General features: G+C 38.4%; 1 protein-coding gene across 9 annotated transcripts in view; it reads right to left on the bottom strand.

Moving 5' to 3' along the window:
- LOC129761802 (uncharacterized) overlaps window positions 1-27,952 on the bottom strand; it is a 652,040-nt gene that overhangs the window by 386,065 nt on the left and 238,023 nt on the right. The gene's annotated exons all lie outside the window — the stretch shown is intronic.

Raw genomic sequence — 27,952 nt, 5'->3', positions numbered from 1 at the left:
GATGCGCCACGCTCCGGAAGGCCTGTCGTCGAAAATTGCGACAAAATCGCTGAATTAGCCGAGAAAGACCGGCATAGTAGCAGCCGTAGCATCGGCCAAGAGCTGGGGATAAGTCATCAAACCGTTATTAACCATTTGAAGAAGCTTGGATTCACAAAGAAGCTCGATGTATGGGTGCCACACACGTTGACGCAAAAAAACATCTTTGACCGTATCGGCGCATGTGAATCGCTGTAAGGAAGCGAGCTTCTATAACAGGGGTATTATGAAGTTGGCATCTCGTTGGGAACAAGTCATATATATATATATATATATATATATATATATATATATATATATATATATATATATATATATATATAGATATACTTCATTGTGTCGGAATTTAAAATCCGGACATTTTTTGAATCATTATTTGAATTCCGGAAACCTTCGCTTTAAATTCAGGACACATTTTGTCAGCAGCATTTTTTGAGAGAAATTAATTATTGATTTTTGTAAAGCTTATTATTTCATTGTTATTCCATTACCAACTGATCAGGCCAATAGAGCATAACTAATGTATTATAAGTGTGCCTTTATGATGATGATGACTCACCTCATGCCCCTACAAAGTTTTGAACATTTATTACATTTACAACATCGTATTATCTAATAGATAATATTTATGTTTATGTTCAACCAAATTAAGAGATCAGTATTATAAAACAAAAAACAAAGCGAACTGACCCAAGGTAAAAAATTTTCAAGGTATGTCAAGAAAATTTCCAATCCGGGAAGATCTTTGACTGATTGGGAATTGAACCCAATATCTAGAATTGTCTACTCAGGACATGATAGAGATCTGCCTCAATTTAGAAAAACTCGATATAACCATCCTATAGGAAAATAGTTTACGACAATTCTGAATGAGCTATCACCATTCCAGTTTTAACTTCAGAAACCACATAAACATTTCATTATGTAGGAGAACCGCGGATAATACGGACAGTGGGGGTAATATGGACAGGTGGTTGATTTGTATACAGGCAAACCTTTTTTTTGTGCGGGGGATAGGGACTGCACAAAAAAGTCGCATAAAAAATCATACAACTTCACCAACAGCTTTAAAAAATCGTGTTCGGTACAAATTTTGAAAAAAACTTTTTTGGGCTGTAGATAGGGACCGCATAAAAAAAGTTTCCCCCAAGAAAATAACTCAAATCAACGCCATTCACCGTTCAATTTCCTTTTGTTTCCCTGCTTTACGATGGGACAATTTTGCCTTTTCGGTTGCGCGTGGCTGTTTTTTTTCTTTTAGTTGCATGTCGAAACGTGTTGCTGTTAGAAATCATGTCATGCAGAATCTTAGAAAAATTTAGAGCATTTGATGAGAGGAGGGGAATGATTTCAGAAGTGGATAATTGAGAGCAAATATGCTTTTTTCGCACTCGAAAAAAACTAAATGGACGATAACTTCGTCAAATATGCTTCTTTTCATACACCGCACAAAAAAAAAAGCACAAAAACAGGTTTTACTGTAGTTACATTTTGAATTTCCGATTTATGTTAATGAGAACACCTTCTACATGTTATTCTATAATATTCAAGCCACCCTATGGCAATGAATACTGACCAAAAGTGGAAAAGGGAAACATAAACCGGAAATCATACATGATTCCGCGTGAGGATGTAATTTTAGCTGCTTCGATATTAAGCATTTTAAGTGGTTTAATATCAAAATTCAATTCGCTGATGGTTATATTTCGTTTTGTGAGTTATCAGAGAAGCGATATTAGGTATGTAAAAAGTAAATTTATTTTTGAGTGGAAAAATTTAAATTGTTGAAATAATTGCACTGGTGAGGTACAACGGATAGTTACCAATGGGAGTGGGATGAACGGTGAATAGTCTGTTTAATCTGAGTTTAATCTAATTTTCATAGTTTTCCGGGGACGCCATTGAAACACAACCTTATTGCTTCCTTCTAGAGATGGGCAAAACGGTTCATTTCAGTGAGCGGCTCAGAGCCGTGCGCTCAATGAAAAGAGCCGGCTCATTTGAGCGGCTCGGCGGCTCTTTTCAAGAAGCAGTTTATTCGGGTATGGGACGTAAAAAATTAAGCTTGAAACAATAATTAGTGCAGAGAATAGAAAAAATAATATTTCACAGAAGGTTTTCTCATATATATATTTATATTAAAAAAATCTTCATTAAACATTTTGATTTATGAACATTATTTTTTCAATGTTTCCTGACGTAAGTCTACTACGTCTTTCACTACAAACTTGTCCTGCTTTCGAAAAAATTCGCTCACATGGTACTGAAGTCGCCGGAATACATAATATTTTCAAAGCAATTTCGTAGAGCCGCGGATAGATAGATTTCCTTTCCTCCCACCAAAGCAAAGGGTCGCTTGTTTTCAGCAAATGTGGCTCCACTAAATATTTATCTAACTCAGCTATTGCAGCAGCTTCTGGATCATGTGGAGCTTGAAGATTGCCAACCAATTGGTGCTGGTTCCGCAGGCGTGTATTCTATGGATGTCATTTTTAGCGTCCTTATCAACGACTGGTATGCATTGTTGTACTTTATATTATCCCCAAAACCTTGCTGCTTGAAGCGCGGATCTAGCAGTATTGATTGGGCTACCAATTCGTCTGACTCAAGATCTGCAAATCGTTTTACCAGCTCCGAAATCAATTCATTACACAGCTTTTTTATAATCACGGGAACTGATTTCTCTTGCTCCATATAATGTTGAACATGACGAATCATCAGTCGGGAGAGCAAAGCAGTTTTCAATAACGACACAGTATATTTTAATCGTTACATCGTTGAACACTTTGAGAATTTTGACTGCGTGCTCTATGGCAACCCAGTCCTGAGACTCCAAAGATAGGCGAGACTCCATAAGTGCCAAAGTAGATACAACCGCTTGTTTGTTGAGCAACATTCAATCCGACATATCATATGTCGAGTCCAACGAGTTGAAACGTCTTTTTTCAACTTTAGTTTAGGCTCATTCAATGTCTGCTGCATTTCATGGAGCTTGTTCAGAGCATTGGTACTTTGCTTGAAATATTGCACAATTGCTCTGCATTTATCTACGACATCAATGAAAGACGATGTTGAAATGGCTGTTTGGACAACTAAGTTGAGCGAATGGGCGAAACATCTCAAATGACGCATTTTAAGAAGTGTGGCAGCTATCTTCATATTTGCTGCGTCATTAGTTACTAGTGCTGTTATTTGCGTGTTTATAGAAAGCCGTGTCAAGACAGCAGTAATCCATATGGAAATGTTTTCCGCTGTATGTCTGCCGGGAAATTTCGAGCACTCTAATAAAAAAGTTTTCAATTTCGTATTTTCGTCAATAAAATGAGCATTCAACGCATAAAAGCTTGTGTTATTGATGCTGGTCCAACCATCACAAGTAAGACAAACTGCTGAGACTGAAGCATCGAGTAATTGTTTTTGAACTGAAGAAAGGACATCATTATAAACAGCCGGTAATAGGCTAGTCGTGAGCGTTTTTCTGCTGGGAAGTTGATATGACGGATTCAACATTTCAACAATTTTTTTAAATTCCACGTCTTCAACTATCGAGAAGGGGTGAAATTCCTTGCAGATCATCTTGAGTAACTGTATGTCACATAGCCTGCTTTTTATTTTTCCACCAATTTTTTCTATAGGAGGTTTAATCGAATGGTTTTGTCCTACATCACAATGTATGTTTTTTTCATCGAAGTGCTGTGGTATTTTTGCATTTTATTAGGTTTCTTTTATTGAAATTGAAACTTCTTCCGTACTTCATTGCTTGAATTCGAATTTATTGCCCAATAAAGTTATTCGAAATTAAATTGATGGTATTTGGTAGCTCAGAAATTAAGCTATCATTTGGTGCAAAAACTTTATAATATGATTGCTTCCCAAAGACTTAAACATTATTAATGTTGCTGTTAGATTTTTCGAAAAGCTGGTCGTTAGCTGGCTAACAAAGACGTTGTAACAAATGAGCTCTTGTAGCAAACATATTATTGAAAAATAAGTAGAACAAACTTAAGTTAAACGGTTTCATTGTGATTCAACATAAAAACAAACAAATAATGTACTGAAAGCTTAGAAATTATTAGACAAGTAACCTCTTCCTTCATGAACCCCTTGGCCTATGATTTAATTTCCAAAATAATGGACCAAATGCAAACAATTCGATGGGTCCACATCGAATAATTTCACTACTTTTCTGAGCGTACTAGCGCGCTATGATATGCAAATACACCACGAGTAATATTCGATTTTGTAGGTGAAAGGGTTAATCTAGAAGAGATCGATATTGACCCCTTAGGGTAGAATGTTACATGAACCAACCTGTTATAATAATGACAAATATTTTAGTAGAAATATTGTTGTTGGAACACTTGATTTTTACTGAATTTTATGCCTATAAGTATTTTGTATGAACGAGAAAAAGATAAAATTTTTAGAGAAATTTGGCTATAGAGGTCGATGATATCACTTCATTCTATAAAGGGGTCTCTTGCTCAAAATAGTCTGAGAATCCCTTATATAGAACATTAATGAGACTCAAATAAAATCGTGGAGTATATGATGAAACCATAATCCGATGCCGTCTTGGACTTCCATGTTACATAAATATACTAGTCAAGCCCTTTCATTTGATACCCATATTGATGGGGTTTCGAAAAAAATACAAATTTCGCTATTTTGTGATGACGGCCATTTTGGTTTTCCATTTTTCATAAATAACTGTGTTCTACTAGTCAAGTCCTTTCATTTGATACCCATATTGATGGGGTTTTTACATAATTTGTAGTCTGCCATTTTGTAACTGCCGCCATCTTGGATTTCCATTTTACATAAATAACTGTATCCTACTAGTCAAGTCCTTTCATTAGATACCCATATTGATGGGGTTTCGAAAAAAATACATATTTCGCTATTTTGTGATGGCGGCCATTTTGGATTTCCATGTTTCATAAATAACTGTGTTCTACTAGTCAAGCCCTTTCATTTGATACCCATATTGATGGGGTTTCGAAAAAAAATACATATTTCGCTATTTTGTGATGGCGGCCATTTTGGATTTCCATTTTTAATAAATAACTGTGTTCTACTAATCAAGCCCTTTCATTTGATACCCATATTGATGGGGTTTCAAGAAAATATGTAATCCGCCAACATTACAAACATACAAGCAGCCAAATAAAACCTCTTAAAAAGCAGCATGGGAAACATATATTTCTTCCGCACTGCCGCAGGCCACGGTTCGTCAGAACGAGCATACGATCCAAGGTTCATCACCAAAAAGCCGGCTCTTAAAAGAAACACGGTTCTTTTATGAACCGTGGTTCTCGAATGAACGGCTCTTAATTGAACCACGGTTCACAAAAGACCCACGGTTCACAAAAGTCCCACGGCTCACAAAAGTCCCACGGTTCACAAAAGACCCACGGCTCATTTAAGAGCCGTTCATTTGAGAGCCGTTCATTCGAGAGCCGTTCATTCGACAGCCGCGGCTCATTTTTAATGAACCGTGGGTCGTACGCTCTTCCTGACGAACCGGCTTAAATGAGCGGCTCGTGAGCGCTCGCCCATCTCTACTTCCTTCATTGACGGACATTGACGGCAAATGTATTAATTGCTCTTCACCGACTTCAGATCTCAACATTAAGCGTTCAGCTGAGGCGAATATGGTACTACTAAATGATTGTCAATGTCAATGTCTTCTGCGTTGTTGATAATTGTGGATGGTTGTGCGTCATTTAAAGTATGTCTTTCTTTATATATTGAATATCTGTCTACGGTTGTGATCGTGTCATTGGTGAAATCTCTAGGAAAACGCTTTGTACATATATAAATTTTCAATTCACCGCATGGGCTATGATCCATGTTTGAATGAATCCGATTGGTTTGACTCTCGATTGTCCGAAATCGACTTTTTCATTCCTTAATCCGTTTGACTCAAATTCAATCGTTCTATACAAACGTGGTAACCTTGCCTTGACGGGTGCTCCCTTGGCCGAGTGGTTAGCGTCATAACTAACATGCCGGGTGTTCGGGTTCGATTCCCGTTCTGATCGGGGGAATTTTTCGTCAAAGAAATTTCCTCCGACTTGCACTGTGAATCACGCGTATTCTAGAGCTTGCCACTCAGAATGCATTCAAGGCGTGTTATCTGGCATAGAAATCTCAATTAAGTACTAATAAAAATGACGCAAGTAATACTACGTTGAGACGGCGAAGTTCCTCTAAGAACGTTAGTGCCATTGAAGAAGAAGAACCTTGCCTTGACGCAAACAAACGTCAAACTAATTCATCCCTATTCGTGGACCCTTAACTCTCTGTCAGATTGGCAGACCCGAAAGGAATTTTAAATTGTCAAAACATGAATGGAAAGTATTACTCGATGTCGTTTAAATACTGAGAAGACATAGTCCTGACCTTAGCTTAATTTGTCTTTTGAATAAATTTCTTTGTATTTCCACCGAAACTTAATAAATAATATAAAATAATCATCAGTGACAATTTTTGCTCAAGATTTTTCTCCACTTGCAGAGAATGTGTTACTTTGTTGCTTCACAGAAATAGAACACGGAGTGCTACGTCATCTATGGTGAATTGCGTGGCAATTGCACAAGTTGATTGGACTTGAGGCGAACGGATTACAGAATGTGCATATAAAAACAATCGAACGCACTCTTGTTTGTTTCGTCTCTTCCAACCGCATGTTCATAAATAATAATTAATGGGAATGTTCTCCAGCTGGCGTTTTATCAGGATTGATGAGAACAGCGTTATTGTCGTTTTATAATCTGAGCAAGTGTAATTTGAAGAATTTCAATAATTCATTATGCTCATTCAAAAAGGCTTCCAGCTCGCCGGTGATGCGCTTTGCCTTAGACGAATTGAGGTTATATGGGTATGTGTAGATGGAAGTCCGATGAAGCGGACGTAACATCATCTGTCACTCAAAAGCGTAAATAAATTCTTTTTTTTAATGAATGACGTTTAAATTATTTGGATATTTTTTATACAAACATACTTAAATTTGAATTGAAAATATGGGATAGAGGTTGAAATTTGGGGTTATATGTGTGCTTTGAATCCGAAATTAAAGAAAAAAAAACGCACATTTTTTTTTGCATAGGGCCACCCTAATTGGTATTGGTATTGGTAATTAATTGATATCAAAATAGGTCAAGCCGTTTCGGAGGAGTTCGACCACAAACACCGTGACACGAGATTTTCATATTTGTAGATTAGGTTGGGGAAAAAGTAGTCCATTACTTTCTCGGTAGCTGGCTTTAGTGATCAATATCTCGCGTAATATCGATCATACAATTTCAATTTCGTTTTCATTTCGTTGTAAAGGTGACATTTCACACTAAAAAAACTTTTGCTGTTTTTTTTGTATGTTCCATTCATTTGTGAGTTACAGGCTGTTAACCATGGAAATCAACAAAAAGAATATGGTGACAGTTTTATGTGAAATGCATTTATAATCTCTTCATAATCGTTACATACCCCATTTTCAATGTCGTCGAGTGAACTCCCTGTAAAGACGTAGTCCTATGTCAAAAGATCAATACACGTTCCAAGTTTGCCACATGACAATCGAAGTCGTAGTTTTGGGTAGCCATTATGATACACCCCATTCATAAAGTTTGAAATATATCGGGAAAGCCAGCGTCCGATCTGTTTGATGTGAAATTGCTCCATATGAAGCGATTTTCCGTACTGTAAAAATACATATAAGAAAACCACCTGGCATCACTGGTTGTCTTAGAACCGTACGTTGGAGGTGCCGAATAGTGGAAGAGTAATTCCCTAAGTGGGGTATGCCGTTTTCCACTCCAATGTATAATATTTAATTTAGAACTCACCTAAGTGGAAATGGATTCGCCCCCGTCGGAGGGTGAGTACGGTTATAACCAATCCTTCGTTGGTTAAATTGGCTCGAAGTTTAATTGAAGGATTAATCTCGGACGAACCGGGGGCTGGTGGGGATCGCTAACCAATAGAGCAATAAACCGCTGGGAATGGCGGTGAAACAGTTAGAAGCGTTCGTTATCGCCCTGGTCAACGTTTCACAGTAAACATTCGAAGCAGAAAATTGGTCATGTTCGACTTGAATATTGTCGGAGCCAATCGGAACGTCTTCAACCGATGCTACAGAATATTCACCCAATATCGTCGCCCCATTTACGTATATCAACCCATCCGACAAATATGACTCGTTCTTGGCACCATTCCGCGCGCAACAAAAACGTGAAACTGGAATAACTGAAAAATAACCATAACCCGAACAATGAACACATAAATAATTTTTCACCCTCAGTTGGCTGCCTCTCGCCCGCAACATTCGTCATCCCACTTTATGTTGTCTATTTGTCTCACTCTTCAAGCTGACTCATTCTCATTCTCGACTCATTCATTCGTTTCGATGTTTTTCGATCGGCTGCCAAACAGCATTTTATTGCAGTTTTATTATGCATTATTTGGGGAGGGTAGCCATCTTTTTTCCCCGATCGCATTTCGTGCCTGCGATGAGGGTTGAACCGATCCGTGCGACGCGGCGATGCAAGTAAATATGGCTGAATTATTTATTGTGCATTTTATTGACGCTGCATTTCATTGGTGCTGTATGTTGTTGCCCTCGGTTTTTATTACACTTATGCAATAGTCCACTCGGTGAGGAACGGCAAGGAGTAGACGAGGCTAGAAAAGAGATCGTTTCAGAGTTGAACCGGGGACTGCAAACAATCAACGGAATGTTTGAGTTATGTAGCTGACCAGTGACTTCGATAGCGTGATTCTCATCAATTAAATGCTTCAATTTTATACAAGGTCCGCCAATTCAGACGCAGGGAGGTTTACATAGCATAGCATTTTAGTTAGATGTTTGGCACATTCCGTTAGGAAAACAAAAAAAATTGTGAAAAAATTAAGAATGCTATGAGCACAATCCGTACATATTTTGGTACGCATGTTCTGCCAAATGGAATGACCATCGTTTGGTACGTGAACTTGAAACCTCTGGCTCTATTGGTGCTTAACATTCTGTCGAATGTATATCGCGAATTTGGATTTTTAAAGAAAATGCTCTAAATTTATATTATTGCCTTCAAAACATGCCCTTTCTGAATCAATACACTTTCTCCAATGAACAATCAAATCACCAAAACACTTTTGCCAGCTGTATTCCAAAATTATTTATCGCAGCGAATTCGTTTTTAATGTCTTTAATGCAGTCAAAATGGGTCCCACGAAGCGTTAAGTCATGCGTTGGATGAACCTTGAATCGAAATTTTATCGTTCAAGCATGGAATTTTTAGAGAATATTGAGCTCTTTCGGGACTAGTAGTGCGGCGTCTTCTCTCACGCCCAACGCATTTCCAATGTTTCGGCACGAGAAATTTCGTTCACAACACAAAATTTAGCATAATTTTTGGACCAATAGAATCATTTCTATAAAAAATGGGTGAGTCATATCTATGATATAACCGCAAGGTTGACGTGGGACTACCTTAGCTTAGGAATTATTTGTTTGTATTGATTTAATTTTTGATTGAATAAAACAATCTCGGAATTCAATTGAAATCAATATATTTGCTTTGTGAGTAAACAGATTGTATAATGCCATGTGAGGTCAATTCATGCATTTGGATAGATTATGTTCTTCGTTACAAGTAAAATTAATGACAGTTCCGACATTTCAGTCGGAACAAAAATGTCCCCGATTGGCATGTTTTTGCAATTCCGAGTTCTCTTGACACCTTCGTTTAGAAGTCTGTAATTGGTAAACACATTTCAACCGGAATAAAAATGCCCCCGAATTGCATGTATTTGCAATGCCAATTTCCCTACGCTCCTTGGATTTAAAGTCTGTGTTAGAGAAACACATTTCAGTCGGAAGAAAAATACACTCGACCTGCATGAATTTGCAATGCCAATTTCCCCAGACATCTTGGTTCAGAAGTTTGTGTTGGGTAAACACATTTCAGCCGGAACAAAAATGCCCCCGACTTACATGTATTTGCAATGCCAATTTCCGCACGCTCCATGGACGTGAAGTCCGTGTTAGGGAAACATATTTCAGTCGGAACAAAAATACCCCCGACTTTCATATATTTGCAGAATGGATTCCCCAGGCACATTGATTTTGAAGTCCATGTTAGGGAAACACAGTTCGGTTGGAACAAAAATACCCTTTACTTGCATTTATATTTGCTAAGCGGATTCCCACAAGTACATTGACTTTGAAGTCTGTGTTCGGGAAACCGTAAATCGGCCCAACCAAAACTAGGCAGTTAGGGCGTTTAGATAACGCTTGAAATTTCACAGTTATTCAATTGTTTATCAAATGAAAATAACATTTTATTAATTGCGTAGAAGCGTAGAAATATTCCGTATCCATTGATGCAAACATTTTTCCGATCCAGTAAGAAATGTTCGAGTTATAAGCATTTGGAATCGTTCATTTTTTTCCTGCATGTTCTGTGCTTAGGTTTTCATTTTACCCCCCATATACTCCGGTTAGACGTAGTCCCACATCAAAAATGGGTGGGTTATATCTATTACATTAGCTTAGCAATCATTTGTTTGTATTGATTGAATTTTTGATTGAATGAAACAATTTCCGAATTCAATTGACTTCAATATATTTGTGAGTAAAATGATTGTATAATGCCATGTAAGGTCAATTCATGCATTGTGATATATTATGTTCTTCGTTACATGTTAATTTAATGACAGTTCTTTTACGTTCGGTATGATGCCTGAGACAAAATATGTGAACGGAAGAATTATCAAACGATTATTTTATTTTACATTTCCTGCTGAAGATTGCATCTCTCAAGTGTATGTACTTCTCGAACAGCGAATTTGCTTGATTTGATAAACTTCAGACACTCAGTTTCAATTTTGACATGTGCGTCGAACGCATATTGTTTAATCAATAGGCATTATCGCAGCAAATTGTTATCAACATTTTTCCTAATCATCAAATGGTATGCGTAGAAATTCAGTGAGCAGAAGATATGAAGGCATATCCTTCAATGCAATCTTGAATAACCAAAGCGTTGTGTTCGTACCCGCTTTTGTAATCCGTGTTAGGAAAACACTTTTCGGGTACAAAAAAGTACCCCCGGCTTGCACGAATCAACAACTTCAACTTCTACCTTTTATACTATAGAGGAAATATACTTGAAAGATCATTCACCTGTAGTGTCTGCACGATTTTCCCAGGTTCCTACGTTTAGGAGAACGTCTTAAGGAAACATTTCCTAGTTTGCACAAAGGCAGGCGAGTACAAGAGTACTCGCAATTTGCATTTGTTTGAAAGGCCGATCTTGGTTCTGAAGTCTGTGTTGGGGAAACATATTTCAGTCGGAACAAAGTTACCCCCGACCTGCATGTATTTGCAATGCCAATTTCCCTACGCTCCATGGATTTGAAGTCTATGTTAGGGAAACACACTCAGTCGGAACAAAAATACCCCCAACTTTCGTGTGCCGACATCCCCAAGGCTGCTTGTTTTTGATGGCTGTGTTAGCGAACCCGTAAGTCGGGCCAATCGAAACGAGGCAGTTAGGACGTTTGGATAACACTTAACATTTTACAGTTATTCAATTGTTTATCTAATGCGATAGAAGCGTAGAAATATTCCCTATCAATTGATGCAAAAATCTTTCCGATCCAGTAAGAAATGTTCGAGTTATGAACATTCGGAATCTTTCATTTTTTCCAGCATGTTCTGTGTTTAGGTTTTCATTTTACCCCTCATATACTCCGGTTAGACGTAGTCCCACGTCAAAATTACTTGTTCTTAATAACGCTGTAAGCAAACTAAATGTTAGATCGCGCTCAAAATTCCATTCACAAACGAAAAGTTCACCATGAAACATGCGCATAACTGTCAAAACGTGTTTCAAGTAGTCAATTAACATCAAGTAGAGGTTTACAAGTGGTTTCTAACAACAAAAACCTTCTGGTTTGTTTAACTAAAGGGTGTGTCACATCAAATTGCATCACGGAAAAAACGCTGTAGAAATTCGCCCAGTAGACCGATCCTTTTGAAAATTTTAGACAGTAAAATAAAAACTATTAAACAACTTTTGGCATTTTCTTTTTATTCATACTTCGAGCCCAAGCCCGTATGCTCGCACCTTCCTCTTTACCCCGTCCATAAGGTTCTGTACAACGTCAGGTTGTAGTTTTTTTCGAACAGAAATCCATTTTCTCTTGAAGTCCGCCTCCGATTTGACAACTTTTGGGTTCTTCCGGAGGGCCTGCTTCATAATCGCCCAATATTTCTCTATTGGGCGAAGCTCCGGCGCGTTGGGCGGGTTCATTTCCTTTGGCACGAAGGTGACCCCGTTGGCTTCGTACCACTCCAACACGTCCTTTGAATAGTGGCACGAAGCGAGATCCGGCCAGAAGATGGTCGGGCCCTCGTGCTGCTTCAATAGTGGTAGTAAGCGCTTCTGTAGGCACTCCTTAAGGTAAACCTGCACGTTTAACGTGCCGGTCATCACGAAGGGGGCGCTCCGCTTTCCGCAAGAGCAGATCGCTTGCCACACCATGTACTTTTTGGCAAACTTGGATAGTTTCTGCTTGGAGGAGATTCTGGAGGAGATTCTCCGGAACGCTGAATTTGTCCTCTGCGGAGAAGAACAACAGGCCCGGCAGCTGACGAAAGTCCGCTTTGACGTAGGTTTCGTCGTCCATTACCAGGCAATGCGTCTTCGTCAGCATTTCGGTGTACAGCTTCCGGGCTCGCGTCTTCCCCACCATGTTTTGCCTTTCGTCGCGGTTAGGATCCTTCTGAACCTTGTATGTACGCAGGCCCTCCCGCTGCTTGGTCCGCTGGACGAATGAACTTGACAAATTCAGCTTTTTGGCGATATCCCGGACCGAACTTCTCGGATCACGTCTAAACTGCTTAACTACGCGCTTGTGATCGTTTTCACTGACGGAGCATCCATTTTTGCCGTTCTTCACCTTCCGGTCGATGGTTAGGTTCTCGAAGTATCGTTTTAGTACTCTGCTGACCGTGGATTGGACGATTCCCAGCATCTTACCGATGTCCCGATGTGACAACTCCGGATTCTCGAAATGAGTGCGCAGGATTAATTCACCACGTTTTTTTTCGTTCGACGACATTTTTCCAAATTTACGAAAAATTGACAGTGAAGCATGGCCAACGTGATCTATACACTCTTATCTGATTATAAGCGAAAGCTGAAGATATAATTCCTAAAAATTAAATTTCTACAGCGTTTTTTCCGTGATGCAATTTGATGTGACACACCCTTTAGAGAGTTACGAAAACTGGCTAACGCCGCCGGATGTCGAAACTGTATCTTCGTAGACGCTGATTTGGAACGATGGCTCAAAGTCACTCCAGCGCAGGAATTCTAAATGCTGTAATTCTCGAGTAGTTCAGTAATTCATTCGTATAATTCATCTTTTTCTTCTGCTGTGTTTCAACAGAACTGTTCTTATTCATTCTAACTTCATTACTGGAATAAACTATCTCGCACAGTGAAAATTAAATCCCGCGAATCGGCGCAAAATAAATGGGGTGCACTTTTCCCAATTCCCTCTGAACGCACCAAGAAACCGTTCAAAATCAATTAAAACTTCACTCCGTCTTTTTCCGTTGCGTAGCATTTTCCACCTCCATTTGTTCATTCTCTCTCACTCTCTCTCTCCCCGATGAAAGCCGGTAATTATTTCCAGCTTAAATTTTCGCAAAAGGAAAACAATTTCCTTTTCCAGCGAATCCTCGTGTGCACCACTCGCGTATCTAAACACCTCACTCCTTTCTCCTCGAACAGGGGAAGCAGTAACAGACCGGCCGTAGCGCAGTAACTCGAGGAAAACCACTGCTGCTGGCTGTTGGCTGCTGGAAATCCATCCTCTACCCAGGGCAAACACAATCTGTCGAGACAAATTTGCCTTTTCCGGGACCGGCTCTCTGTCGCTAGTAGAATGGTTATTTCGTTTTGATGTGCTTTCCGCGTGAACGAAAACGCCTTTTCTTCCGCAGAAAGAAACTGAAAATCGAGGCGAAACGGCTTGGCGAAGGAGACTTCCGTGCCTGGATCGTCCCCGAATTGATTCCGAATGCGTAAAACAGCGGCAGTCAGCCCTACTCTTGGGGGGAAAACATCTTTCACTGGAGGGTAATTCGAATTGAGATATGAAGGGGAGCACGCGAAAGTATATCCCAACAATTTCAGCTATTTTACGATTGTTTCGTTCGTGTTGTGGTTGAATTCGATGGATGACAGCGAACGCCAGCGGGAAAATACACTGGAATGCAAAAAAGCGACGAGCTTCGCATGTGGTATGTGGACTGAAAATGTGGACATTAGCCTTTTATAGAGAACGGAGTTGAAAACTAACCAGCAGCACTGTATCAGTTCGACTAGTTGACTAATCAATGGCATACAAAAAAGATCGTCTACTCCAAAGTATTTAGAATAAGAAGGTAGCCTTCTTCCTGCTTTGTTCAAGTGGTGGTAGGCAAAGAAAAAAAAACAAAAAAATAGTGGTAAACCATCGATCGAATCCATATAAATTCGAACATTTTTTAATGTTTCAAGATTGTAACACAAGAACTATCTGAAAATATGTTTCGAAATGATGAACTGCTATATTTAATCATTTCAAAATTAAAAACAGTAAAATTATCGCACCTGTATTATAAAAATAATGCAAAAACTGACGAACAAATGTATGGAGACGTTATATCGAAGCACGACAGTTCCCGCAAATTGGTAATGTGATGAAAGATTATGTCCCACACTGCTGATTTTTTCTCCTTCATTAGAGCATCCATCAAGAGTCAATGCGACGCTTTGGAGTGTAAAGCCATAGAGAGGCCACTTTAAGGGACCAAATTAGCTTTTTTTGGAAAACGAGAAAAACTTCTTCTCCATCCCGAGTTATCTTACGAAGTGATTGCAAATTAATATTTTGCACTTCCGCAAGAAGAAGTAGAGTAAATTGAAAGTATAAAATTGGAATTACGTGTGAAATCATTGGAATTATGTGCCAAATGTTCTGTTACTATTCAAAACCATTTTGCTCCGGCGTCGCACGACGTGGCCGAAGTAAACAAAAAGTGTTCAGTATGAAATCGATAAAACATCACATAAAACCAGTGAAAACGTGGTACACTATCGTGTTTACCGTCGGCTCGACTTGCAATTTTGTCATTTACTATGATTTTTAGAACTTTTTAGAATCAAGAAATATTGAAAAAAATCTTCTGAACTTCGAACATATTGATGATTTTTTATTACTAACTTTTTTTGTGTGTGTAACACATGCGCTCTCCGTGTGTATACACAGCATAGATGCCAGGTTTGAAGACATGTCTTCATTTTGAAGACATTTGACTTCCATTCGATTTTGTGAAGACATTTTTAAGACATTATGAAATATGGGAAGACATCTCAGTATGATAGTGTATGTGGATTTTTTTGGGAGATTTTTCCAACAAGTTCCTATTATTGGCCGAAAATATCGTCAAAAGAAGTAAGACCTTTGTCTCAGTGCCATTGGTTCTTTTTAGCAGTATCACTTGTTTACTTTTGTCTTGAGTAATTAATGAAGAATTTTGTCTCTGTGTCATTCACTCGTTTTTTCCACGAACACTTCACAAACCGAAGGTTTCCCGACTACATACCGGTTCAATGATTAGTTTTATGGACATGGTTTGAGTTCCAACCAAAACTTCAAAGCTAAAATAAACAAATTGAGTTATTTATACACGCATATTTTCATCCGTCATGGCGAATGTTCCAGTTAACTGCCGGAAGGCCACTCGCAAGAGCGTAGATTTTTTTTGCAAGTAAGCTTATATAATCACCTTCCATGGGAAATTTATCAAACTCAATTATCTGTCTTAGTTTTTTTATCGCCATCCGAAAAAAGTCCATTCTTTTAATGCAAACGTTATATTCTTTGTTCATTTGTATTGAAAAAAATTTCAAAATCTCAAGGTAAGTTTAATGAAATGTGCTATATAACAATATCGGTGTTGCCTCGTTTCATTCTTTTTATTACAGTTAGTTTGTCCAACGTATCGTAGCTACTCAGCATCGTGACTGTCTTCTGATCTTTCCACGTTAATGATCTTTTGTTTATACTGTGTACCGATAACTATAATTCATAAATGCTCCATATTATCCAATGAACAGAATCACTAGACATTACAACTGGTTTAGAAAAAGTGTTAACTGATTCATTGTTGCATAAAGTATAAAATTAGCATGATTCCTTGCTGTGGTGGCTGAGCGAAGACAAACGACCAGAACTGTCCAAAGGTATAGTGGCTGAGAGCAGACGAATCGTTTGTTAAAGAGTTAATATGATCGTGAAGACATTTTTTCGCACCATGTGAAGATATCTGAAAAATCACCACGTCATCATTATTCGGCTGCATTTATTCAAACAATGCAGAAAAAACTCATTTTGTTGTTAAAAATTAAACCATTATATCTGTAGAGTGATAAATAGCGTTTTCTTTTATCAAATCGATACAGAAGACATCACGCATGTTAGACTTTCGGAAAAATATCACCTTGTATTTGTGTTTACCGTGGACGAGTTCCCAACGCACATAAGTATAGGAAGCAATACCACACCAAATCAAGTTGCATTCTCGCTTATACAGGATCTTATGGATGCATAAGAACTCAAAATAAAATAAAACTCAATGAAGGTAAAGGTGGAAGGAAGCCATTGTAGTAGTATTGGTAAAAGCACGTGTTTTAATTGGGTAGGAGTGTTTGTGAGAGAAGAACAAATCATACAATTTGTTTTGATTCTTGTACGTAAATATATCAATTCACTTATCAGACTATGTGGCGCTTCACTGACACGAGTCTTAGAATATAATACATTTGAAAAAAATGAAAAAATGACAAAAATGACAAAAAAAAAATGAAATGTATGAACGATGTGTTCCGATGAACAACTGCAAATATACATTTATATAGAAGGTGCATTTGTATATAAAGTAAAATTATGATCATACGCGAACGTAACATGAACAAATTTATAACACATGCGAATTGGGGCTCTTTTGGTTTTCCTCAATATTTTCCTTTGTTGTTCGTATTTTTTTCATATATTCACGTTGGGGTGATTTAACCCTTCTCTTTGTTGGCCGAGACATTTTGATTGTATGTAATACTATTCCGTTTAATGTTGCTGATAGCAGAGGCGGCCGTGACAGTGTGACAGCTCTGCAATACAATTTTCTTAACCAATGTTAAAGTTGCTAAAACTTACATTACAGACCCATTAAACGTAAAAACAATAATTGTATTGATATCAACGCAATTTTATTTTATTGATTTTCATGACATGAAACGCCATGACTCAGGAATAACACTCTATTGAGTGGTTTTTATAGTTGTTTCGATGATGTTGTGTGGCATCAGTACCGAAAAATAACGATGCTTTCATCAATACAAACCAATATAATACAAACCATTGCGGGAATTTGAAACATAAATATTTTACATTCAGAGCACTACCTCGAGTTTTCCGACGTTTTTCAGTATACAGTGCGAGGGCAGTTGAAAATTTAATATCTTGTGAGTAATCAATTAGAATTTTGTTAAGATTACTCGATGGGAAGTGTGCAGTCTTCAGAATGCAACTCGGTGCTGATGTGCAACTAGATTTTTGTACCCAGTTGAGCTCCTACCCATTGTGCACACATGCGCTCAGGCGAATGAACATGCTCCGAAACACAGATGAAATGTTTGGTTGTCAGCGCCGTTCTTGCGCCCAGTTTTAAGCTTAGAACGAACGAAGACAAAGCGGGCGCTAGAATTTGATATGTAAGTGTGTGTGTATAGAATGAGACGCGCATCACACAAGTGAGAAGAAATGTTTAGTATCTGAGTTCTGCGCCGGGTACATTTTGCGCTGTCGTGCTTATGAATTTTTTGAGGAGAGAATACGAGAGAATACGAGTTTTCTTTGAACGCGCGCTGATGAAAATTAAACTCAAGCGCAGCTCTGCGTTTGTTTTCTGAAGACTGGAAGTGTGCGAAAATGATTATTTCCTTCACATTGTTTCTCAAAATTATTGATTTTCGGGCGAGGAGTGAGGGAGCTAGATGAAATAAATGAACGCCACCTTCACCTTCCACCTTCACCTTAAATGCTGGCAATTGCTATGAATTTGGTTTTATTCATTAGAAAATTATTGCCGTAGGACTACACTCAAACTAACGTTGGATATCATCCCTGGCGGAAAGATGTTTTTTTTATTGTGTTTAATGTGTTTTATTTTGAGGTTTGGAAAATCGAAAAAAAAATCGATGCCAAATTACTTAAAAAAACATAAAACGTCGAGATCTAATGTTACGAACATGTCGAAACAGACAATTTTTATTTGACCTTTGTATTTCTCTTATATTACATTCCATAAACTACACTAACTTGTGGTAAAACATATATTCAGCCATTCCATGCCAAACCGATAGAAGTTCTCAAATGTTCGTGAAAAGTGGTAGTTTTGTTCCTTATCGCAAAATATTAGACCCGTTTTTTGTGTAATTTTTTTCATTTAAACATGTAGACGGAGAATTCTGTGCAACGCGTTGAAATATAATGGAAAAGTGAATACGAGTGCGACAATAATTGAAACTCAGGTTAGCAAGCGATGATTAGATACTGCAAATGAGAATCTAAACAATAACCAATTATGTTTCCTTTCCCAATTGTTTTATACACAATCCTTTGTACACAAAAAATTAAATTTTCATAGAGAAACCAGTGTTAGTTCGTAACTCAATCAGAGCACATCTCTTTTCATCCGGAAAGCTCTAATTAATAGTTTGCACGCCAAAAGCACTAATCAATTACAACAAACGCGGTAAATGGCTGATTTGCTTAAAGGGTGCGTCTTGTGCCACTCTACCTTAGTGCAAAAGCACATATCAAAATAATACAATATCGCGTTCTATTCTTCATAAAACAAAAGAAACATAACGTAATAATGAAACTTGATTGAACTTTATGAGAAACTTTAATTCTATACCAAGATTTGATGGCCAAATGCAGTTTACTCCCCAAAAAATGGTAAGTGACCAATCACGTACGTACTTTACTATAACCTTTGGAATCGATACAGAAATTATCTTCCACCATCGGAAGTCAAACCAAGTGAGGTTTGGAAAAACGTAATCAAATACGACTTTTCCGCATCACTTGACTTGGGGTACCATAACCTTTCAGTTTGCCAGCGAGCCAACCGACACAATCGGATGGAATCCGACATGGCTCGACTAATGATGATGGTAATTATATTAAACAGTGACAGAGAGAGAGGGGAGGGTGAAACAAACCGAACCGGAGAAAAGTCGACCAAAATCAACTGCCGTAACATTGAATGGCAAAAGTTTTCTCCGCCTTCGGGTCGCGGAGAGTATGTTTGTGGAAAATTGTTCGGCTGGGTTTTCCCGACACGTGGCGCGCGGCGGGTCGGGATGTGTTTGAGTTTTTGCGCAAAATGTTTGGCGGAGTAATTTAAATTCGCGAAAGAAAATCACGATGAATAATTTTCTCGGGTTTATTTTTTTGCCCTAGCCGACGGTTTTCCCGTTTGCACTTGGGTGAATAACAGGGAAAAGGAAATTATTTCCCCGAGTCAACTCATCGATCGACGATTCAATCTTTAAGAATAAAATATTCATTCGTTGATTTAAACGAGAACACTCGCCACATTTAGTTTCGGTTGAATTCGCCGCCTTTCAAAATATCAAATTTCGTTATTCATGAGTCGACCTTTTGGGTGTTGCCAGAGGAAAGGAGAGACGTTCTGTGAAAAAAGTGTTATGTAAAAACCTTCATCATCGGAGCGAGAAAAAAACCCGACCACTCATTTGAGGTTATTCCGATTTGTTGTGGAGGAAGGATGAAAAACAATCGGTTTGTAAAACGTGAAGCTCATGGCATGGAAGAAAAACAAACACCGAAAAAAAAAAACTTTTCCCAACCCTTCCATTGCAGATTCTTCCTCAGACCATGACCATGAGGTCTATAGGATGCTCATCAGGTAAGGTCATCGTCCATTTGTGATGTTTCTGCTTTTTTCCCCACTTTATCACTTTCACGGTTGAATCGATATCGCAGCACTGTGAAAATCCTTCTACGAATTGTTCACCCAGTACGAAACGATGCGCGCCGGAGGATTATAAAAGCTACCGCCGGTTTGGTGCGCTTGAAGAACCCCGGATGTAAATACCCCAAGCGTTTTAGAAGATTAGCAAACATCCATCTCTCCCGCTTTGGTAATGCTCGCCAAGCTTGCAAGCTTCTCACAGTGCCTCTCCCGAAACAACATGGGTGGTTACATAAACCGCCCGACTTTACCGGGTCATGACGAAACGGGATCCGTTGGTTCTCTCCGACCGCAAAGGATACATCAGACGGACGGGCGTAGAGGATATAGAAAACAAACTCGACAAAAAAAATTTGTGCCAGGCACCAGGAACAAAGTTATCACTTTGATGTTGCATTCAGGGCGCCCTTCACTGGTGGATGGCGGATGGTGGAAGGTGGAACAACTTTACCCGCTCGTTCCACGCCCTGTCCCAACTCCGCCGCACTCATCAATTTGACGTCATAAACTGGTGGGAGTTATTTATTCCATTCCCCTTACACCCGCGCGCGTTGTATCTTTCTTTTAACTTCCTTTTTTTTGTTTGTTCTCCACTGACATTTTCCCTCTTTCTGTTATGTTATTCTTGGGACCGATGCCACACACCAACGCACACCGGCAGTGCCCCACACAGTGGCACAGGTGCCATTTTGGATGGATTTGTGTAGCGACCCGCCATAGTGAATCGGATGGATTCTAGGCCAGTTGTGTTAGCCTGGGACCCCACGGACGCTGAAAGGAAACACAGCAAGGATGAGAGAACAATGCATGTTGAGCCCATTAGACCGTGAAATTGGTTTGCACGCTTCGTAGTGCTCGTAGTACAGATGCTGCCAAGGACTGCCATGGTTTATAATTTTCATGAGTGCTATTTATGTAATGTGTTAACATTTATGACGTGATGAAACGCCTATTTTTATAGTGTTCGCTTCGGCGATGGGATACAACTGCGAGTGACTAGTTTAATAGAATGGCTTTGAAAATCTGGAGTATGTACAGAGATATCGGGGCCCACATTGAACAAAAAAGGAAGTTTCTAGAGGCATAGAACTTCAAGTTTAGACGTTTGACTATTGTTGTATGCCAAAAAATGAGGGGAGCGCGAAAGTGCTCTTCTTTTTTTGTGTTGACTTGGCACCTTTCAACGTACGATTTCGTCTTCCGAAAACATATTGAGGGTACAAATTGGAAAAATCTAGATTACTACATGGACTGAAAAGTCTCGGAGTTATTGAATGAAAACAATTGTTTTTTGAGAAAAGCTGTATTTATTTCCCAACATAGTTTCCTTCGAGGACATTACACTTGGTATAGCTAGTTTCCAACATCTCGATTCCCTTTCTGTAGTACGAAACGTTTAAATCTTCTAAATATGTATCAGTAACACTTTGCAAATTGCTTATTGGACTCAGGAGTGTGGTAATGGATTCACGTTTCATCCATTGCCACAAAACATCGAAAAAAATCCGCTCGATTACGCTTCAAAAAGGCCAAATCGGCTGTTGCATCATCAACGCGCCGCTGTTTTTGGTCGACGGTCAGCAAACGCGGCACCCACCGCGGACAACTTTTTCATGTTCGAAATGTCGTGCAAAATGTATCCCACCCGTTCTTTTGAAATGCCTACGGCCTCAGCTAACTTCACTTTACGATCGTTCAAAACGGGTCGATGCACTTGCTTTACGACTATGAACTGTTGTTCAGGAAGGAGCAGTAGTGGAGTAACATTTCATCAGCCACTGCATTGATTGTTCAGGAGTTTTTCCCATCAAAAACAATGCTTGATACAGATGATAGTTGCAATTAATGGATTCGAGTTTCGATTATGGTTAGCGAGAGTCCCGCGGATTCCGAAATTTCAATTTCATGTTATGTGTATTTGGTATTGTTAGTAATATGACGTGCGCTGTTAATATATGTATATGAATGTGTGATTGTGCCGGTTCGATTAGTTTTAGAAAATTTTCCGGATTCCATAGTATAATTTACTATCCCCGTGTTTGGAGTTTCAATAATGAGTAGGCACGATAAATAACGAAATATGGTCGGTGTTAAGTCAGACCGAACCATGTAGCATTTTTATGATTTCGAGAAAAACGAGTTTGATGTTCGGTGCTATAAGGGGTTTTCATTGAGCGTTCAAATCAATTTGGATAAGTTATTCCTCCTGTACGCGTGATTTTCTAAATCTGATAAATATGGAAGGTAGCTTACAAAATATTCAACCTAATGTAATAAATTTTTTTAATATTGCGACTTGGTCCACTCTGACTTAACACCGACCATATTTCACTTTGACTTTAGAAAGATTTTCTCAGTTACCTTGTCAGGTTTTTTTTTATCCCATCCGTTTATTAGGCTCATTTAGCAATTCAGCTGTCACAGAGCCGAATTTATTCGTATACATTTTTATGTTAAGATAACTATTGTTGTATATTATTTAGGCTTCAGATTCCTATCCATCGATAAACATTTGTTTTTTTTATGTATAACACAGTAGCTGTTTAGGCCTAAGAATATTCCAATTCTATCGATACACAACACATGCCGCCTTTTTCGGCGTTAGAATATTCCTATTGTTCGAATGTTCACAGTTGGACTGTTCACAACGGGACTGCTGATATGAGGCTTCCATTGCTGTGTTAGAATTCGCACCAATTACCGATGCAGCAGATCGTAATGTGAGCGGTAAGGGACTGGGATTACCGACACATGATGATTGTTGCGTGGACGTAGTAGCTAGAATAACACACAAAGATGGTCAGTTGAGGGGCCCTGAGTTATTAGCTCATGATCGTTCGCTTAGTAGCGGACACGCAACCAATTAGGCTACGAAGACCCCCTTGTCAGGTTTCTCAAGAATAATTTTCTGCCGTCGCGATTGAAATTCGATAATGACTAGGTACGATAATTAACGCAATATATCGTCAGTTCGATAATTTTTATAAGAATTTTGTCTGTTATCTTAGCAGATTTCCAAGAATAAATCTTTGCGATTGGAGTTCGATAATGAGAAGGGACAATAAATAACAAAATATATTTTCGTCCGATTAAATTCAAAAGAATATTCTCAGGTTTCTCGCGCATAATTTTTCTGCCGTCGCGATTGGAGTTCGATGGAAAAAAAATCGCACGATAGATATCGAAATATATCGCCGATCCGATTCATTTCAAAGGAAGTTCCCCGGTTACCTTGTGAGGTTTCTCCAGAATTATTTTGCGCCAACGATGAATAACGCACGATAAATAACGAAATATATCGCAGATTCGATTGGGTTTGGAGGAATTTTTTTTCGGTTAGGTTTCCTAAAGATAACTATCCCTCGAAATGATTGAAGTTCAAAATACGTGCGATAAATAATATATTCGGAATTTAATTTCGTCGAGTAGTCGATAGTTCGCGTTCAAATAATCACATCACTTACCTCAGTGAATCCTGATTCTAACCTTACCCCACTAACAACTATCTGTCCCATGATAAACGCTAGGGAACCACGCTATAGAAGCGACCCTGCTGGCCATCGGGCGGCGAAACATTCCTTCCCTTCCCCTGGTGGCTGTGAGAACGTGGCCGGCGTCGTTATTAACCATTTAAAGCTCGAATCACCGAAAATTACACAACGAGAATGAATTGCTAGTCCTTAGTGTCATTCTGTGTGTTCTTTGTGCAATTTGTTTGGTTCAGGTCAATCACGGAGAGCAACTACGAATTGTACAGTCTACCCAAGCTCAAGCTCAAGCTCACGTTCAAAAACAATGTTTAATACAAATACGATATTCCTCCTCTTCCATTTTCTATATGAATGCTCAGGTAATGACACTTAAACAACTGTAGTTTGTGAACAAATAAACGAATTGTCATGAAACTTGACTAATGACCGATGAACCGCTCGAAATGAATCTTGTTCATTTTTTAGTGGCGCCAACTGTTGAAAAATCCCGGGAATTTTCAGCCCATGCGGTATATCTCTTATTTCATCCTTTCTTCGATGGATTTAAAATATTTTTTCACCCATCCTTCAGTTCATATAAATATACCCAAACACATCCACATTTTTGGCATATGCTCACAAACTTTGCCGTGCACTCAAAGGATACGAGGTATGTTCAAAAAGTATCGCGAATGTTCAGTTAATTGTTGACAGCTAATTTGCTTACACGTGTTTTGGCTCGTTTTCGATTTTTACCTATTCAAAAAATGGAACAAAGAACCTGTGTCAAATTTTGTGTAAAAAACAAAATGAAGTGCGCGGATGCTTTCCGAATGCTGACTGCGGCATACGAAGAAGTTACCTTGGACCGATGCAACGTTTATCGGTGGTACAGTGGTTCTTAGAAGGCCGAGAAGATGTGAACGACGAAGAGCGTGCCGGACGCCCGAGCAATTCAACAACAGACAAAAAAATTGTTGAAGTGAAGAAAATGATATTGACTAATTTTCGAATCACCTTTAGAGAATTTGCTGAGGTCCTAGACATATCGATTCTCAATGACTTGGGCATAAGACGGGTCGCCTCGAAATTCGTCCCAAAATTGCTCAATTTCTACCAAACCCAGCATCGCATGAACATTGCTAATGAGCTGTTGGACTCTGTCCGCGACCACCCAAATTTGCTCCAGAGGGTCATAACTGGTGACGAATCGTGGGTTAATGGTTATGACGTGGAAACCAAAGCTCAATCTTCTCAATGGAAGCTGCCGCACGAACTAACACCGAAAAAAACGCGCCAAGTTCGGTCGAATGTGAAAGTTTTGCTTATAGTTTTCTTCGATTACAGAACGGTCAATAAGGAATATCACCTGCAAGTTATGCGCAATTTGCGAGAAGCAATCCACCAGAAACGCCCGGATTTGTGGAAGAACAAAAATTGGCTTTTGCACCACGATAGCGCCCCTGTTCATACATCGTTGCTAGTGCGCGACTTTTTGGCCAAAAACAACACCCTAATGATGCCGCTGCCACCGTATTCCCCAGATCTGGTCCCCTGTGACTTTTTATTGTTTTCGAAACTGAAAAGGCTCATGAAGGGACGACGCTACGATTGACGAGATAAAGACTGCATCGAAGGAGGAACTGAACAAAATAAAAAAAAATATATCTTGAAGTGCTTCGACGATTGGAAAAAAAAGTTAGTACAAGTGTATATCTCATGGGGATTACTTTGAAGGGGACAAAATAAACATTATGAATAAATAAATAATTTTTAAAGAAACACAAAATTCGCAATATTTTTTTTTGATCCGCTGGACAATTAGGGCAAATGATATTGGTTTGTCCGATTCAGGGTGTTTTCATGCAACTAGTAAATGAAAATTGATTTTTCTTCATGAAAATCACATGAAAATCATGAAAATCAAAACGTGTTTGGGTTCAAATGCCCCATGTCTCTAGTTGCTAATAACTCATAAGGCGTTCAAATAATCCATTTTTATGTTTTTAACGATTTTATTCAAAGAGAAATTATGATCATGTTTACTATACCTCTGATCATGGTTGGTCCGGTTCTAGAAATCGTCATTTTTGAATGAAAAAATTCAAGTAGATGTTGCATTTCTCATTGCTTGAGTTTACTGTCCATTCATAATTTAGGCTTTCTTCAGAATATTGCCTTTTCTTGGGCATTTAAAAGCGGGAGTATTTAATCTACCAAATAATCATCAAATAATCTTCTGGTGAGTGATTAAAAGTTACCTCAAATGAGGAGCGCATTGACACCAATAGAAGGTGGATTTTATAAACCTTTAAAACATGTAAATCCGTTAATGTATCTTATGAAACTGCTGTAAATCATGAAAAAGACAATTTAATTTGACACAGGTGCGCTGAACTAGAGCAGTCATAAAAGTGGCCCAAGATCATATTTTCTACTGGACAAACCAACATCATTTACCTTATTTGTCATTTCAGATGTATACAATTTCCGATATATGGCTACCTCAGTTGGGTCAGAGAAAGTTTCAGTTTTTGCAACAAAGGTTGCCGTAAGTCAGGGATAAAATGGCGAATGTTAACTTCCGAGGTCAGCTATGGTCAGCGTAGATAAGCGATTTCACATAGTCCCACAAAACACAGTCCAATGTAGTTAAATTGCATGATCAACTGCGTTCCGCTCGTTGTGATGTGCTGCACCATCTTGTTGGAACTGTGTCTCCTCTATATCAATGACACTTGATTGTGGCGTAAAGCGATATAATACAGTACTGCTGAAATATGCATGGTTGACGTAAGCGCCAACATGAACAAAATTCACTTTTTTACTGATTCACATTCTTTATCATGTTATGCATATACCGAACATATAAACATGGTATGTTTATTCGAAAACAATTGAGAATTATTGGAAAACCCATTTTGACGTTACCGCCATTTGTACGCAATAATGACGTCGCTCCTAACAGATGACAATGCGTTTGATAAAGATCAGAGTTAACCAAATTTTTAGCTATGTATATTATTTTATTAATAATCAATGAACTTTGAATAACTGGACCGATTCAAATGATCGATATATCAAATTAACGCCAATCAGAAGGTATTTTAAAAAAATGCTACACTTGCAAAAAAATGTGATATGTTGACATATGTCGAAACCAGAGAGGCGTTTTTTTCGTTTTTGTATAATGATTTTTCAAAGTTAACCGATGGTTCGAAAAAACAATTTTTTCTCTTTTCTACAACACAAAAACTCATAATTTTTGATTTACTGGACCGATTCAGATGATCGACACATAAAATTAAAGCTAATTGGGTAGTCTTTTTTGAAAAATATTAGACTTGCGAAGCAAATGGATTTTGATTTCATAATTATTGATTGTATTAGATTTTTATAGTTTACATGGTTTCAGGATCAAGGCTATTATATTTTTTTAAATATTTCTCTTGAAAGCTGAGCTGAGGTTTTTTACACAACATATCCAAAAATCAGAGATGTGCTATTTTTCGTTTTTAAGTTGAGATTTTTCAATGTTAAGATGTTTTCAGTCTCCGTTCAATATTCTTATGCGACTAGAGTGGATGTATGCATGTATGAATAATATGAAAAAAAAACATAGCACCCTTGGTCCCGAGACAATTTTTCTATCCCATTTGTTTTACTTTAGGCTCATTAGCATTTTTAGCTGTAACAGAGCCCAATTTAAATCGAGTACGTGTTACATGTTTATCATATCTATAAATAGCACATTACAGAGTTACCATTTTTTGGCGTACGATTATTCCGTCTATACCATTGCATACGGTCCATTAAACAGTGGCCATCTAGGCGTAAGAGTATTACTTCTGTTCTTCCGTTATCCAGTTAGACCACCGGACAGCGGATACATTGATATGATCATTGTTGTGTTATTAATAGAACAGCAGTCCGATGTTTCTTGCAGAGCAGACGATGAATCAATCTTCATTCGACCGTGGATCGATCTCCATCGCTGATGATTGTTGCGAAGACGCAGTTATTCTGTAACAACACAAAGATGGTCAATGAGGGGCCTGCGTTTTGAACTCACGATCGATCGCTTACTAAGCGAACGCGCAACCAATGTGACTACGAAGATCCCCTCCCGAGACTATGAAAGCAATAAAACAAAATAAATACAATCAATAATAATGAAAACATAATTCAAATTTTCTGCAAGTGTAGCTGATTGGCTTTAATTTGATATGTCGATCATCTGAGGCGGTCTAGTAGTTCAAAAGATATGAGAAAAGTCATTTTTGGAAAAAGAGGAAAAAGTTGATTTTTCGGACAACCTTAA

Source organism: Toxorhynchites rutilus, chromosome 1 (assembly GCF_029784135.1).
Source record: "Toxorhynchites rutilus septentrionalis strain SRP chromosome 1, ASM2978413v1, whole genome shotgun sequence".
NCBI lineage: Eukaryota > Metazoa > Arthropoda > Insecta > Diptera > Culicidae > Toxorhynchites > Toxorhynchites rutilus.
This window is presented reverse-complemented; position numbering and strand designations above follow the sequence as displayed.